Source organism: Phoenix dactylifera, unplaced genomic scaffold, assembly GCF_009389715.1.
Source record: "Phoenix dactylifera cultivar Barhee BC4 unplaced genomic scaffold, palm_55x_up_171113_PBpolish2nd_filt_p 000921F, whole genome shotgun sequence".
NCBI lineage: Eukaryota > Viridiplantae > Streptophyta > Magnoliopsida > Arecales > Arecaceae > Phoenix > Phoenix dactylifera.
This window is the reverse complement of record NW_024068281.1, coordinates 94,183-111,130: the sequence shown is the minus strand read 5'-3', so window position 1 is coordinate 111,130 and position 16,948 is coordinate 94,183.

Below are 16,948 nucleotides of genomic sequence, written 5' to 3'. Positions count from 1 at the left end.
CTTTACCCTACAACATCTCATGTCTATAGAGAGGTCCAGCCCCCCGATGCAACTTGACCACTGTGTCCAGCCGAGACAAATCAACATCAGAAAGGCCTTAGCAGCTCTACTACAGTGGAAGACCTATTGACTTAATATTGGTTAATCAGGTCTTAGTGTTTGCAACTTGAGCTCATAAGAGGTAATCGAACAATTGGCCAGGTAAGCAGGTGGGAGGCTCCCCTTACTCAGAGAGTAAGGTCCTAATTAAGTAACCACCTTTCATGCTTTCCTAGACACCAATTAGATCAATTAATCTAATATGACTTGCTCATGTCGGTTCACTCTCGACTTGATTGAGGAGGTTTTGATTTAGGTCTCAATTGGGTTTGCTACATCACATGTAAACCTATCTACCCGACTCTCATTCACATCACATGCAAACGGCACATTGCAGGCAGTTATAATCGCAGCAATAATTAAAGCTAAACTTTAAATAGGTGATGATCATGGATTCTATTAGGTCGTATTACAAGCACATGCACGTCAATCGATCAACTGGTCTTCAACTCTTGAATTGGTTCCAAGCCTCCTTGATTCGATCCTTGATCAACTCTTGATCCAATCGCCATCAACCGCTTAGACCCCTGTTCATCTCATGCATTCTTCAACTTGATCGTTGACGTACATCACATCACAGAAATACAACCAGATAAAATAAAAATAAAAATAAATTACATCTCCTTTTAGGAGGCACGCAGGCCTCTCAAAACATCAAATAAGATGCATGCAAGCATCTGAAAAATTACATGACATCGCAGATCACATCGCAGGTCATTACATTTGATACCAAAAGGGTTTGAATCCTATGATCATCACCATATGCAACAATTATAATTTTCAGATCTGAAACTAACTGATTATTCATGACATAGGTTGCTGATCATGCTAATCATGATTCTAAACTTTGTAATCTCATTAACAATGCAATTAGAAATCATCTTATCACATAAAAATCAGCATGCAAAAATCAGCACCCTGAAAAATCTGCATGCAGAAATTTTCAGCATGCATGATCATTCAATTTTCAGATCTAATAAGCCTTTATATAATTAATTCTTACCTTAATCTACGAAGCCTAGGCTCTGATACCACTGTTGGGAACCCGCCCATGCCGCTGATATTTCAAAAAAATCAGATGGCAGCGGAATCGGCATGCGGGATCGACGTTCATCGCATGAACTGTTTGAACCGTTCGTAGTTAGGTAAGAATTAAAACTTTTAAAACTTTAGGAAGATCAGATCTTCACCTTGCGGGTAGATGATCACCGCAAACTGAATTCGTGGTTTTAGGAGAGGGTTCGCTTGAAGCCGTTCAAACGTCCGGCCTCTACGGGTATCCACACGAAGTAGAGGACCGATCAAAGCTTCTTGTCTTCCCGGGGTGCTAGCTCCCTTGCAAGACCTTTGATGGCTGATTCTCTCTTTCAATCAACCTTGATTGTGCTTGAGAGGAGGAAGAAGAAGAAGGATGAAGAAGAAAAAAGCCCACGCAGCCTTTCTTTTCCCTGCGTTGGATGAAGGAAGGAAGGGAGGAGGCCGCCAACTTCTTTCTTTCTTCTTGCTTGCGGCTGAACAAGGAGAGGAGGAGGGGAGGGTACGGCAGAAGAGAGGAGTTCTCATCTTAGGGCGCCCCAGCCTCCCTTTTATAGCCATCTAGGGCTCCTACAATTAGGAGCCCTGAATTTCCAAGAGGGGCGCCGGCCCCTCTTTTGCCGCACCAAGGATCAAGGAGGAGGGGCTTGAGCCCCTCCCTCTCATGGTTGCCCTAATCCTCATTAAGAGGATTGATGCCCTAATGTGGTAAGCCCTAATCCAATTAGGCTTAGCCCAAGGGTGAACCAATTGGATCCAATCTAGGTAAGTCCTAATCCAATTAGAACTTGAATCAATTTTGACTCAATTGAACTCTTCAATCCTAATCCAATTAGGAGTCTTATTGATTCATTAGATTAATAATTAATTGTGACTTAAGAAACCCTAATCCAATTAGGATTTAATTTTAGTCCTAATCCAATTAGGACTCTATTTGAATCCGAAGTCCTAATCCAATTAGGACTCTAGGAATCCTACTCCAAGTAGGAATCCAATTTTAATTCAAAACTCCTAATCTCATTAGGATTGTAGGAATCCTATTCCAAGTAGGAATCCCAGTCCTACTCCAACTAGGATTCCCAGTCCTAATCCAATTAGGACTCTAGGAATCCTACTCGAAGTAGGATTTGTGTTTAAGTCCAATTAATTAATTCCCTTTGTTCCTTCTTCAACTTATCAATCGAATTGATTACTTGTGATTCCTAATCACGATTTCAACCATCGGATCGGTCAATACTTCTAGTGTGTGTGACCCCATAGGTTCTTCTGACTGGTAGTGAGATATATTGTGATCTCTATCACTATATCATTGAAAACTCCTTTCAATGGGTTGGAACGATTCCAACTCAACTCATTAGGGTTTATCGATCATCAAGATAATCCCTATGAGTCCCACCATCCACCAGTGACACCTAGCAGCATGTAGTGGCTACCCAGCAGAATAGAATGATGAACCTCTAGGTGCAGTTACATGTGATACAGTCCTACTATCGTGGATCCCTACAGGACGGAGGTCATGGACAACTCGTCAAACCCCATCGTCTGTCATATGTCAAGATTTATTCGACTTCGAGTTCGATAGTGGAAAACTCTTTCTCCACTGTGCATACTGCCCGGCCGAGGTCTTACGAACTCAGTCTTATAAATCACATAGGATCTCTCCTTATCTATCAAGGTCGATAGATTCCTTATAGGTGCATACCCTACTCCTACAGTGAACTTACTGCAGCCAATCTACACTGCATGGACCCATATGGCTAGAGACCATGTATGTGTGCAGTCAAACTACAATAACCTCACTGTGAGTAGCCGAAGCACCGCAGGTCAAAGGACCAGTCACACTACTGCACATCAAGCAAGTCACTGACGAGTGGATAGACATCCAAGTGACTTCTTGTATTGGTCATGCTCAGTACCCTTGTTCTTAACAAGCACCTGCACTATTACTTCAGTATCGCTACACTGTGGACTCGAAGTCTCGTCCATCTATAAGAAAAGTATCTGTGCACTGATCTCATCGGATCGATCACCGTCCTCGTGATGATCCATCGATCAGGAGCATTTAGAAATTAATCACTAATGATACATGGCTAAATTCTCAACTCTTGAGAATATGCATCATCATCTTATTAATTCTTTGGACGATTCATAGACACAATAATAATATAATGAAAAAGATGCCTTTCATTTATTCAATAATAATAAAGTCAAGTACAAATTATGTTCTAGAATTAATAATGTGTCTGCCAAAATTGGCTTCTAGGGCATACATCTAACAACACTATACCATGATTAGATCTATCCTACAATTAATCTTTAATCAAGAATCATAAAGTTTATTTTTTGGATGCAATATCATCAAGGGGATTCCAGATCCCTACCTTCTTTATTTTATTGAACTTTGTTATTGATATATTGTTCTCTGGCTTTTAATTTCTGAAAATCAAAATATCATCTTAATCCACAAATTTATTGAATTAATTAATCTGAAATTATACTAAATAATCTTATATATATTTCGTTCCCTGAGGATTCGACCTTGAATTTCCGAGAATTTACTACTTGTGCGATTCTCCTATACTTGGGAGATTAGTTTCGCGAAAGCATTTTTGCGAACGCGTCAAGTTTTTGGCGCCGTTGCCGGAGAACGGGCTGATTTATTAGTATAATTTTTAGATTTAATTAGTACTTTTGTAGTTAGTCTTTTTCTTTCAAAAAAAAAAAAAATCTTTACTGCTGTTTTTTTAATTTCCTGCACAGTCTGCATCAAACTCTGATATCAAAGTAATTAACTGTCTGATTGAACTCAAATTTGGTCTTTAGGTGCAGGACCTGTGTTCTTTTCATCTGAAACTTTTAAGACTATTAGATTAATACGAAACCTTGCTGTTTTTTGTTTTGAATTTTTGCATTTAATTATTTTAGAATCAGAATTTTATTGTTATTAATATCTCATTAACCCTGTTGCCTAATTGAAAATTTAAGAAAAAAAACTTTAAGAAAAGATCAAGGGTGATTATTCAAAAATTTAAAAAAAGAGGAAAAACCTAAAATTTCAAATTTCAAATTTCAAATTTCAGAATTCATATTTCAAACTTCAACTCATAAAATTTTTTAAAAAAATAAATAATTTGCTTGATCACCTATTCAATGAAAATTTAATGTCCTTTTCCTGCACCGCTTCCACAAAGATTAAAGCCCTTGCAAAAGCTTGAACCAAACTCTGAAATTCTTGAGCTTTTTAAGCAAGTAAAAATCAATGTACCTCTTCTTGATGCAATCAAACAAGTGCCTTCCTATGCAAAATTTTTAAAAGATTTGTGCATTGTCAAGCGTCGTTTAAATGTCAAGAAGAAGGCATTCTGGCTGAAAATGTGAGTGCAATTTTACGCATAACATTCTTCCTAAATATAAAGATCCAGGTTGCCCAACTATCTCGTGCATCATTGGCAATTTTAGGATTGAGCGAGCATTGCTAGATTTAGGAGTGAGTGTGAACTTGTTGCCATATACGGTATATGAGCCACTCGGTTTGGGTGAGTTGAAGCCAACAACTGTGACTTTACAATTAGCTGACAAGTCAGTGAAGGTTCCTAGAGGGATTATCGAAGATGTGTTGGTCCAAGTAGACAAGTTCTATTTTTCTGTTGACTTTATTATACTGGAGACACATCCGGCTTCCAATTCACCATCTCAGATTTCGGTCATCTTAGGACGTCCATTCCTTGCAACTTCTAATGCATTGATCAATTGTAGGAATGGTGTCATGAAGCTTTCTTTTGGCAATATGACCTTGGAACTGATCGTCTTAGTATAAGCAAACAACCCAGTGATCATGAAGAAAGTAAGGAAGTTGAATGGGTTGAAACCATTGCGGAAGAATATTTGTTAAAAGAAATATTTACTGAATCGGCCGACAATGGTTTGATAGATTGGTGTTCTGAAGGTACTGCTGATGATGTGGTCCCACCTGTTTTAGATAATTCCGGATGTCATGATGGTCAATGGGTGGAGACCGAGAATAGAGGAATTTGAACAGTTGCCACCTCGAGAAGCAAAGATAGTACCATCCCATGAACAAGCACCTAAGCTCGAGTTGAAACCTTTACCGAAGGAACTCAAGTATGCCTTTCTTGGACCCGAGGACACTTTTTCTATAATCATCTCATCTGATCTTGATCATGCCCAAGAAAGAAATTATTTGGTGTTCTAAAGAATCATAAAGGAGCTTTAGGATGGTCAATTGCCGACTTGAAGGGGATTAGCCCTTTAATTTGCACGCACCGGATATATTTGGAGGACAATGCCAAAACCACAAGGCAAATGCAGCATAGGCTGAATCCGGACAATGAGAGATGTGGTTAAAGCAGAAGTCCTCAAGTTGTTTGACGTGGATATTATTTACCCAATTTCCGACATCAAGTGGGTAAGTCCTACTCAAGTCGTGCCCAAGAAAGCAGGTCTGACAGTAGTCAAAAATGAGTAGGGTGAACTAGTCCCAACTCGTGTTCCGACGAGTTGGCGCATGTGTGTTGACTACAGAAAATTGAATTTGGGTCACTAGGAAAGATCACTTTTCCCTACCCTTTCTAGACCAAGTTTTGGAAAGAGTTGCAGGACACGATTTTTATTGTTTTCTCGATGGCTATTTCGGGTACTACCAAATTCAAAATTTCACCTTGAGGATCAAGAGAAGACTACCTTCACTTGTCCTTTTGGCACATTTGCTTTCCGTCGGATGCCATTCGGGTTGTGTAATGCACTTGCAACATTCTAAAGGTGTATGCTCAGCATTTTTGAAGAAATGAACGAGAAATTTTTAGAAGTGTTTATGGATGATTTCTCTATTTTTGGCGATTCTTTTGATGATTGTTTATTACATTTACAAGCAGTCTTAGCTCGATGCATGGAAAAGAATCTGATACTAAATTGAGAAAAATGCCACTTCATGGTGCCAAAGGAAATTGTCCTAGGACATATTATTTCATCGAAGGGCATGGAAGTTGATAGAGCCAAGTTTGACTTAATCGCCAAGCTACCTGCACCCAAAGATGGTTAGAGATGTTAGATCATTTTTGGGTCACGCAGGATTTTATAGGAGGTTCATCAAGGACTTTAGTGTCATAGCTCGACCATTATGTAACCTCCTAGCCCTTGATACACCATTCAATTGGACTGAAACCTATCAAGAGGCATTTGAAAAGTTGAAGCTATGCTTAGCACTGCACCCACTGTGCGACCACCTGATTGGTCATTACCTTTGAGATCATGTGCGATGCTAGCGACTATGCGATAGGAGCTGTCCTAGGACAACGCAAAGATAATAAGCCATATGTCATTTACTATGCAAGCAAAACTTTGAACGATGCTCAAATGAATTACACCACCACCGAGAAGGAATTGCTTGCAGTAGTATTTGCATTAGACAAATTTCGCTCTTATATCCTTGGTGCTCCTATTGTTATCTTTACGGACCATGCAGTGCTAAAATATTTACTGGATAAGAAAGAAGCCAAACCATGCTTAATACGATGGATACTTCTACTCCAAGAATTTGACATCACTATCAAAGATAAAAAGAAAGTAGAGAATGTGGTTGCTGACCATTTATCACGGCTAGTTTTTAATGATTCGGTGCCACAGTTTCCCATCAAGGACTCATTCCCCGAAGAGCAGCTGTTTGCACTTTCTACTATGCCATGGTATGCTGATATTGTAAACTTTCTTGTCACGAACCGGATGCCGGAGCATTGGAGATCGAATGATAAGAATAATTTCTTGCGTGAAGTAAGGAGTTATTATTATGATGCCCCCTATTTGTTCAAGTATTGTAATGATCAAATCTTTAGACGATGCATACCGGATCATGAGATGCGAAGTGTACTCTCTTTTTGTCATGCCAGTGCTTGCGGAGGACACTTTGCATCTAAAAAAATGGCAGCTAAGGTGTTACAATGTGGTTTTTGTGGAGTGATTGATTAAAACCCTATTTGATTTTGATGAGCTCAAAGCATTTGAGTATATTTCTTATTTACTAATGAATTCAATTAAGTGTTTCAGGTGAAAATCTTGTCTAAGTGTCTCAAGACTTGGTTCATAATTTTTGGATAAGTTAAGAAGTCAGCTTGAACCAAAGTCTGAGACTCGAGTCGACTCCAGAGTATCACGAGTCGACTCCAAGCGTATCAAGTTCACTGGCACGAGCTCGAGTCGACTCCGGATCAGTACGAGTCGACTCCGACTGAGAACAGACAGATGAACTGAAAGCTTCAACTCAGAACCTGTCAACGAGTCGACTCCCGAAGTGTGCGAGTCGACTCCGAGGTTCACTGAGTCGACTCCAGGGTAGTAAGAGTCGACTCCAAGAGGAATACAAAGAAAAAGTCAGAGAGCAGTTTTCGGGTCTGAGATTCGAGTCGACTCCAGTGGAACGCGAGTCGACTCCGATGGTTGGCAGGTCGACTCCAAAGACAGCAAGAGTCGACTCTCAGCAGTACATAAAGAAAAAGTCAGAGGGCAGATTCTGGACTCTGAGATTCGAGTCGACTCCCGCATTACGCGAGTCGACTCCGAGACTCCGCGACCACAAAGAAGACAGAAGACCAAGTTACTGCCTCTGAGATTCGAGTCGACTCCCAGACAGCTAGAGTCGACTCCAAGGCAGCTTCACATCAAAAGGGCAGAAGACCAAGTTTCGGAAACTGAGAGCCGAGTCGACTCCCAGGACAGTCGAGTCGACTCGAGTGGACCAAATTCAAAAATACGTCCACGGACTTCATGGGATGAGCCGACTTCGAGAAAGCCAAGTCAGCTCCAGAAGTTGGCGAGTCGACTCTGGGTCAAGACGAGTCGACTCCCAGTCGTGAAGGCAACTTTAATTCAAATCTGGAACAGTTGCAGAGTCGACTCCGGAAAAGTATGAGTCGACTCCCGCTACAGACGAGTCGACTCCTGATCGCACGAGTCGACTCCAACCCACCAACGGACACATTGTCAGACTGTACAGAGTGTGCAGAACGAGCAAAAAAAGTTCTCTAACGGCTAGTTTTCGTGGGGGTTGGTTTAAATAGCCACAGAGGACTGTAGCAAAAAAAAAGAAGAACAACCATTCCACTCCAAGTAATCAAACTTTCAATCTCTGCAACTTGTTCTTCAACGAAAAAGAGGGAACAGCAGCATTAACTGCATCCACCCACTTCTTCCCAACATTAAAAGAGCCTTCTCCTGCATTCAAGTCGACTACACATTCAAGAGGAGATCCGAAGTTCAAGAAGCCCTTCCTCTTCTCCAACTTAAAAGCGTTTGAGGGCTCTTAACTTCGTTATTGTTCATATTGCCATTTATCTGCTTTTGAGAAGCTGTATTTTTCTGTTTGTCTCTTTTATCTACACCTTTGTCTTTGCTTGGTTCAATCGGGGCATTGAATCAAGAGTATTGAGGTTGGTTGGTGAGCCGAGTGTAAAACCAACGTGTAAGGGTTCGATTGTGATCCCGGAAAAAACAATCGAGGTTGGTTCTAGTCGGTGAGCCTGGGAAAACCAACCGAGTTCGTTGTGAGCTCGTAAAACAACAAGTTTGGTTGTGAGCTTGGAAAACAACCGGCTGTAATCCAAGGGGTTATAGTGAATTTCCAAGAGAGACTTGGGGAGTGGACGTAGGAGCAAGGGTTAGCTCCGAACCACTATAAAAGCTTTGTGTTTGTGATTGCTTGTCTCTTACCATTACTCTCATTTCATACACATCACAGCAACTAATTAATCATCTTGTAAAAAGCATTAATTAGTCACCCACAAACGCTTTAATAGTTAAAATTATTTTAAAACCCAATTCACCCCCCCTCTTGGGTTGTCTATCTGGGCAACAAGTGGTATCAGAGCCTAAACTCTTCCACCCAAGAGTAAAAGATCAAAATGACAACCCCATTTGGATCTTCCCACATTGAGGGTCAGTCCACCCAAAGACCCCCATTCTTTAATGGATCCGACTACTCATATTGGAAGGCTAGGATGAGAATATTCATCCAAGCCCAAGACTATGAGATGTGGACCATTGTAGTAAATGGCCCATACATCCCATCCATATATGTAGAGGTGTCACGGTACCCAAACTAGAAAAGGATTGAGATGAACATGACATGAGGAAGGCACAACTAAACTCTAAAGCTGTGAATGTGCTTTATTGTGCCTTAGATAGAAATGAATTTAATAGGGTCTCTACTTGCAATTCTGCAAAAGAGATTTGGGACAGACTTGAAGTGACCCATGAGGGCACGAATCAAGTCAAAGAATCCAAAATAAATATTTTGGTTCATAAATATGAACTATTTAAAATGGATTCTAATGAAACAATTACATGCATGTTTACTAGGTTTACTGACATTGTCAATGGCCTAAAAAGCCTTGGCAAGAACTATACTAACAGTGAGCTTGTCAGGAAAATCCTTCGGTGTCTACCAAGGTCATGGGAAGCTAAAGTGACCGCAATCCAAGAAGCCAAGGACCTGAACAAATTACCACTTGAGGAGCTTCTTGGATCCCTAATGACGCACGAGCTAACCATGAAACAACACAACGAGGAAGAGTCCTCCCATAAGAAAAAGGTAATAGCTCTAAAATCTACTTCATCTAACAAGGACTTATCTTGCAGTAACAGCAGTGAAGAAGAAGAACATGAGGATGATGATGGTGAGGCACTTCTTGTGCGCAAATTCAGAAAATTCATCAACCACAAGAAGTCCTATCATCAAAGGAGAGGCTCCTCAAATTCCTACCGCAAGGACAAAGGTAAGGAAAGGGAAAATGAGGGGATTGGCTGTTACGAGTGCAAGAAGCCGGGTCACATAAGAGCTGAGTGCCCTTTACTGAAGAAGGGGAGCAAGTACAAGAAGAAGAAGGCTCTTGTCACGACACTATCCGACTCAGACTCATCATCCTCTTCATCGGATGAGGAACAAGAGGAAAAGGCCAATTTCTGCTTCATGGCCAATGGAAATGAGGTAACGCTCGAATCGCCTTTAGATTTTACTTTTGATGAGCTTTATGATGCCTTTAATGAACTAATGATTGAATATAAGGCTATAAAAGTTAAAAACAGAGAATTAAAAGTAACTAACCAAACTTATATCCGTAAGTATGATTCATTAGTTAAGGATAAGGATTTAATCACCAAAGAAAATATAGACCTTAAGACAAGCAACCAACTTTTAACACAAAAGACTAATATCTTAACTAAGGATAATGAAAAACTAACTAAGGAACTCTCAGAACTTAAAAACCATAAACAAATCTTAAACAAGGATCTCACAAAAGAACTAAATGATCTAAAGGCAGAAAATCAAACACTAACCAAAGAACTAAACAAATACAAACCCTTAGTTGAAAAATTTACATATAGCTCAGAAAAATTGAATATGATACTAAATAGTCAACGAGCAGTATTTAATAAAGCGGGTTTAGGATATCAACCAAGAAATAAACAAAAACTTCTTAGTAACTTCTTTGTTAAAGCTGGAGAAAGTAAAACTAAGAAAATAACCTGCTTTTGTTGTGGAACTATAGGTCATAAAGCAAATGTGTATAATTTTAGGAAAGGTAAAACAAAAAGAAAAATTAAAAGGGTATGGGTTCCAAAAGAAACCAACTTGACTAACCATGAAGGACCCAAGAAAACTTGGGTACCTAAGATGACATGATTTGCTTGTGTAGGAGTGTCTTGCAGCCAAGGTCAACAAAAACTGCTGGTATTTGGATAGTGGCTGCTCAAGACACATGACGGGTGATAAGGATCAATTTTTCACCCTTGAAGCTAAGAAGGGAGGTGCTGTGACTTTTGGAGACAACAACCAAGGTCACATCATTGGTATTGGTAAAGTTCAAATCACCCCTTCTACTTTTATTGATAATGTTAGATATGTTGATGGTCTTAAGCATAACTTGTTAAGCATTAGTCAATTATGTGATAAAGGGTATGATGTTATGTTTAAACCATCACTATGCATTATAACAAACCCTAATGACAATAGTTTAGTCTTTAAAGGAATTAGACGTGGAAATGTGTATGTTGTAGACCTTGAAGATCTTGCAAAACATAACCAATGTTTAGTTGTTAATGAAACTAAAGATAATGATGCTAGTTGGTTATGGCACCGTAAGTTAGGTCATGCAAGCATGGACACAATAACTAAACTAGTTAAAAGAGATTCCGTGATAGGTTTGCCAAAATTAAAATTTGAAAAGAACAAAATATGTGAAGCATGTCAATTTGGCAAACAATCTAGGAACTCATTTAAATCCATAAAATGTGTCTCTACCTCTAGACCTCTAGAATTATTACACATGGACCTATTCGGACCAACTAGAACAACAAGCCTAGGTGGAAATAAATATGGTCTAGTTATTGTAGATGATTATTCTAGGTACACTTGGGTTATGTTCTTAGCACATAAAGATCAAGCTTTTTCAGTATTTAAAAAGTTTCATAAGGAAGTAACCAATGCTAGAGATACTTCAGTAATAGCCATTAGAAGTGACCATGGTACCGAATTTGAAAATCAGTTATTCAATGAGTTTTGTAGTAAAAAGGGAATAACTCATAATTTTTCTGCACCTAGGACACCACAACAAAATGGAGTTGTGGAGAGGAAAAATAGAACTCTAGAGGAAATGGCTAGAACTATGTTATGTGAAAGTAACCTCCCTAAGTACTTTTGGGGAGAAGCCATTAATACTTCTTGTCATATATTAAATAGAGTTTTATTAAGACCCATTATAAAGAAAACACCTTATGAACTTTGGAAAAACAGAAAACCAAAGGTAAACTACTTTCATGTTTTTGGATGTAGGTGTTTTGTTCATAATAATGGAAAAGATAATCTAGGTAAATTTGACTCTAAATCTGATGAGGGCATATTCTTAGGTTACTCTACGACTAGTAAAGCCTATAGAGTCTTTAATAAAAGAACCCTAGTTATAGAAGAATCTATACATGTTGTATTTGATGATTCTAGTGACATCTCCTCTAGTAAGAAAGTTAACCTTGATGATGATGCTGAAATTCTTGAAGAAAAGATAGATGAAATGACATTACAAGATGATAATCAAAAATTGATTGAAGGAGCATCATCAAGCCAAGAGGCTATTGTGGATCATGGGCTAACTAAAGCTTGGAGGTATGCTCACGGGCATCCTAAGGAACTAATTCTAGATGACCCATCTCAACCGGTTAGGACTAGAGCATCCCTTAGGAATTTAAATAACCATCTAGCGTTTGTCTCACACTTTGAGCCCAAACATATAGAAGAAGCCGAAAATGATGTAAATTGGATAAATGCAATGCAAGAAGAATTAAACCAATTTACTAGAAACAAAGTGTGGAATCTAGTTGAGAGACCTTCTGAATATCCAATTATAGGTACAAAATGGATTTATAAAAATAAACCAGATGAAAATGGAATCGTAATAAGGAATAAAGCTAGACTAGTAGCAAAGGGGTATAATCAAGAAGAAGGTATAGATTTTGATGAAACCTTTGCTCCTGTAGCTAGACTTGAGGCTATTAGATTATTATTAGCATATGCATGCTCTAAGAACTTCAAACTATTTCAAATGGATGTAAAAAGTGCATTTTTAAATGGGTATATTAATGAGGAGGTATATGTAGAACAACCTCCTGGTTTTGAAAATCATCAATACCCTAATCATGTTTATAAATTGAACAAAGCACTTTATGGTTTGAAACAAGCACCTAGAGCATGGTATGAGAGACTTAGCAAATTCCTATTAGAACATGAGTTCTCTAGGGGTAATGTAGATACAACTCTTTTTCTGAAAAAGAAAAACCAAGATATGCTGTTAGTACAGATTTATGTTGATGATATTATTTTCGGTGCTACTAACAATCGTCTCTGCGAAGAATTTGCTAACTTGATGCAGAGTGAATTTGAGATGAGCATGATGGGAGAGCTGACTTACTTCCTTGGACTCCAAATCAAACAATCTGAAGGAGGCATCTTTATCAATCAAGCCAAATATATCAAGGAGATGCTCAAGAAGTTTGATATGGAGGGAAACAAATCAATCAGCACCCCCATGAGTTCATCATGCAAATTAGACCAAGATGAATCAGGTAAATCTGTAGATCAGAAACTGTATCGAGGTATGATAGGATCCTTATTGTATCTTACTGCAAGTAGACCTGATATTATGTTTAGTGTTTGCATGTGTGCTAGATATCAGGCTAATCCTAAAGAATCACATCAAGTTGCAGTTAAGAGAATTTTTAAATATTTAATAGGAACTAAGAATATAGGGCTATGGTACTCTAAAGAATCTAGCCTAAACTTAATAGGATACACAGATTCAGACTTCGCTGGATGTAAGCTTGATAGAAAAAGTACCAGCGGGTCGTGTCAATTTCTAGGAGAAAACCTTATCTCATGGTTTAGCAAGAAACAAAACTCGGTTGCATTATCTACTGCTGAAGCTGAATATGTTGCAGCCGGGAGTTGTTGTGCTCAAATCTTGTGGATTAAACAACAACTAGAAGATTATGGCATTAAACAAGATAAAATTCCCATTAATTGTGATAATACAAGTGCCATTAATCTAACTAAAAATCCAATTCAGCATTCAAGAACTAAACATATTGAGATAAGACATCACTTCATAAGAGATCATGTATTGAATGGTGATGTGACACTCCAATTTGTTTGTACTGATGATCAATTAGCAGACATTTTTACAAAACCCCTAAGTGAAGAGTGGTTTAGTGTGCTTAGGAGGGGATTAGGAGTGATTGATCCATCCTAGTGGTAGTTTCCACTAGATTCATTGATTTTGATGATTAGTTTGTGGTTAAAATAGAGTTTCTCTTCAATGATCATCAAATCAGATCCTAATTTAGTGATTTTTCCTCGTTTGGCACAAACGAAGCATGATTTTTAGGTGCGTGCCAAAGTTAGAGACGACTCGAGTAAGTTTCAGAGTCGGCTCCTAAGGGGGGAGTCGACTCGCGCATTTGCGGGAGTCGACTCGCAAAGATGGCAGCAGAGGGGGAGACGACTCGCATATAGTCGGGAGTCGACTCGAAGTCTACAGGCGCATAAGGAGAGTCGACTCGCGCATATTCTGGAGTCGACTCGAGGTCGAATCGACTCACGACTCAGTGGAGTCGACTCGCAGTCGGGATCCGACTTTTTAACCCTAGATTTGTCGTTTCGAAAACACTTTTCTCTCAAGCCGCCACTGTTCACAAGCCCTAGAGCCGACTCCTAGGTCGTCCCCGATTGTCTCCAAGCCCTTTTCCGTCGACCTTTCACCGTCCCTTGGGGTTTTCCTCCCTTTCTAGGTCGTCCCCGACCTGCTTTTGTTGTGGAACTATAGGTCATAAAGCAAATGTGTGTAATTTTAGGAAAGGTAAAACAAAAAGGAAAATTAAAAGGGTATGGGTTCCAAAAGGAACCAACTTGACTAACCATGAAGGACCCAAGAAAACTTGGGTACCTAAGATGACATGATTTGCTTGTGTAGGAGTGTCTTGCAGCCAAGGTCAACAAAAACTGCTGGTATTTGGATAGTGGCTGCTCAAGACACATGACGGGTGATAAGGATCAATTTTTCACCCTTGAAGCTAAGAAAGGAGGTGCTGTGACTTTTGGAGACAACAACCAAGGTCACATCATTGGTATTGGTAAAGTTCAAATCACCCCTTCTACTTTTATTGATAATGTTAGATATGTTGATGGTCTTAAGCATAACTTGTTAAGCATTAGTCAATTATATGATAAAGGGTATGATGTTATGTTTAAACCATCACTATGCATTATAACAAACCCTAATGACAATAGTTTAGTCTTTAAAGGAATTAGACGTGGAAAGGTGTATGTTGTAGACCTTGAAGATCTTGCAAAACATAACCAATGTTTAGTTGTTAATGAAACTAAAGATAATGATGCTAGTTGGTTATGGCACCGTAAGTTAGGTCATGCAAGCATGGACACAATAACTAAACTAGTTAAAAGAGATTCCGTGATAGGTTTGCCAAAATTAAAATTTGAAAAGAACAAAATATGTGAAGCATGTCAATTTGGCAAACAATCTAGGAACTCATTTAAATCCATAAAATGTGTCTCCACCTCTAGACCTCTAGAATTATTACACATGGACCTATTCGGACCAACTAGAACAACAAGCCTAGGTGGAAATAAATATGGTCTAGTTATTGTAGATGATTATTCTAGGTACACTTGGGTTATGTTCTTAGCACATAAAGATCAAGCTTTTTCAGTATTTAAAAAGTTTCATAAGGAAGTAACCAATGCTAGAGATACTTCAGTAATAGCCATTAGAAGTGACCATGGTACCGAATTTGAAAATCAGTTATTCAATGAGTTTTGTAGTAAAAAGGGAATAACTCATAATTTTTCTGCACCTAGGACACCACAACAAAATGGAGTTGTGGAGAGGAAAAATAGAACTCTAGAGGAAATGGCTAGAACTATGTTATGTGAAAGTAACCTCCCTAAGTACTTTTGGGGAGAAGCCATTAATACTTCTTGTCATATATTCAATAGAGTTTTATTAAGACCCATTATAAAGAAAACACCTTATGAACTTTGGAAAAACAGAAAACCAAAGGTAAACTACTTTCATATTTTTGGATGTAGGTGTTTTGTTCATAATAATGGGAAAGATAATCTAGGTAAATTTGACTCTAAATCTGATGAGGGCATATTCTTAGGTTACTCTACGACTAGTAAAGCCTATAGAGTCTTTAATAAAAGAACCCTAGTTATAGAAGAATCTATACATGTTGTATTTGATGATTCTAGTGACATCTCCTCTAGTAAGAAAGTTAACCTTGATGATGATGCTGAAATTCTTGAAGAAAAGATAGATGAAATGACATTACAAGATGATAATCAAAAATTGATTGAAGGAGCATCATCAAGCCAAGAGGCTATTGTGGATCATGGGCTAACTAAAGCTTGGAGGTATGCTCACGGGCATCCTAAGGAACTAATTCTAGATGACCCATCTCAACCGGTTAGGACTAAAGCATCCCTTAGGAATTTAAATAACCATCTAGCGTTTGTCTCACACTTTGAGCCCAAACATATAGAAGAAGCCGAAAATGATGTAAATTGGATAAATGCAATGCAAGAAGAATTAAACCAATTTACTAGAAACAAAGTGTGGAATCTAGTTGAGAGACCTTCTGAATATCCAATTATAGGTACAAAATGGATTTATAAAAATAAACTAGATGAAAATGGAATCGTAATAAGGAATAAGGCTAGACTAGTAGCAAAGGGGTATAATCAAGAAGAAGGTATAGATTTTGATGAAACCTTTGCTCCTGTAGCTAGACTTGAGGCTATTAGATTATTATTAGCATATGCATGCTCTAAGAACTTCAAACTATTTCAAATGGATGTAAAAAGTGCATTTTTAAATGGGTATATTAATGAGGAGGTATATGTAGAACAACCTCCTGGTTTTGAAAATCATCAATACCCTAATCATGTTTATAAATTGAACAAAGCACTTTATGGTTTGAAACAAGCACCTAGAGCATGGTATGAGAGACTTAGCAAATTCCTATTAGAACATGAGTTCTCTAGGGGTAATGTAGATACAACTCTTTTTCTGAAAAAGAAAAATCAAGATATGCTGTTAGTACAGATTTATGTTGATGATATTATTTTCGGTGCTACTAACAATCGTCTCTGCGAAGAATTTGCTAACTTGATGCAGAGTGAATTTGAGATGAGCATGATGGGAGAGCTGACTTACTTCCTTAGACTCCAAATCAAACA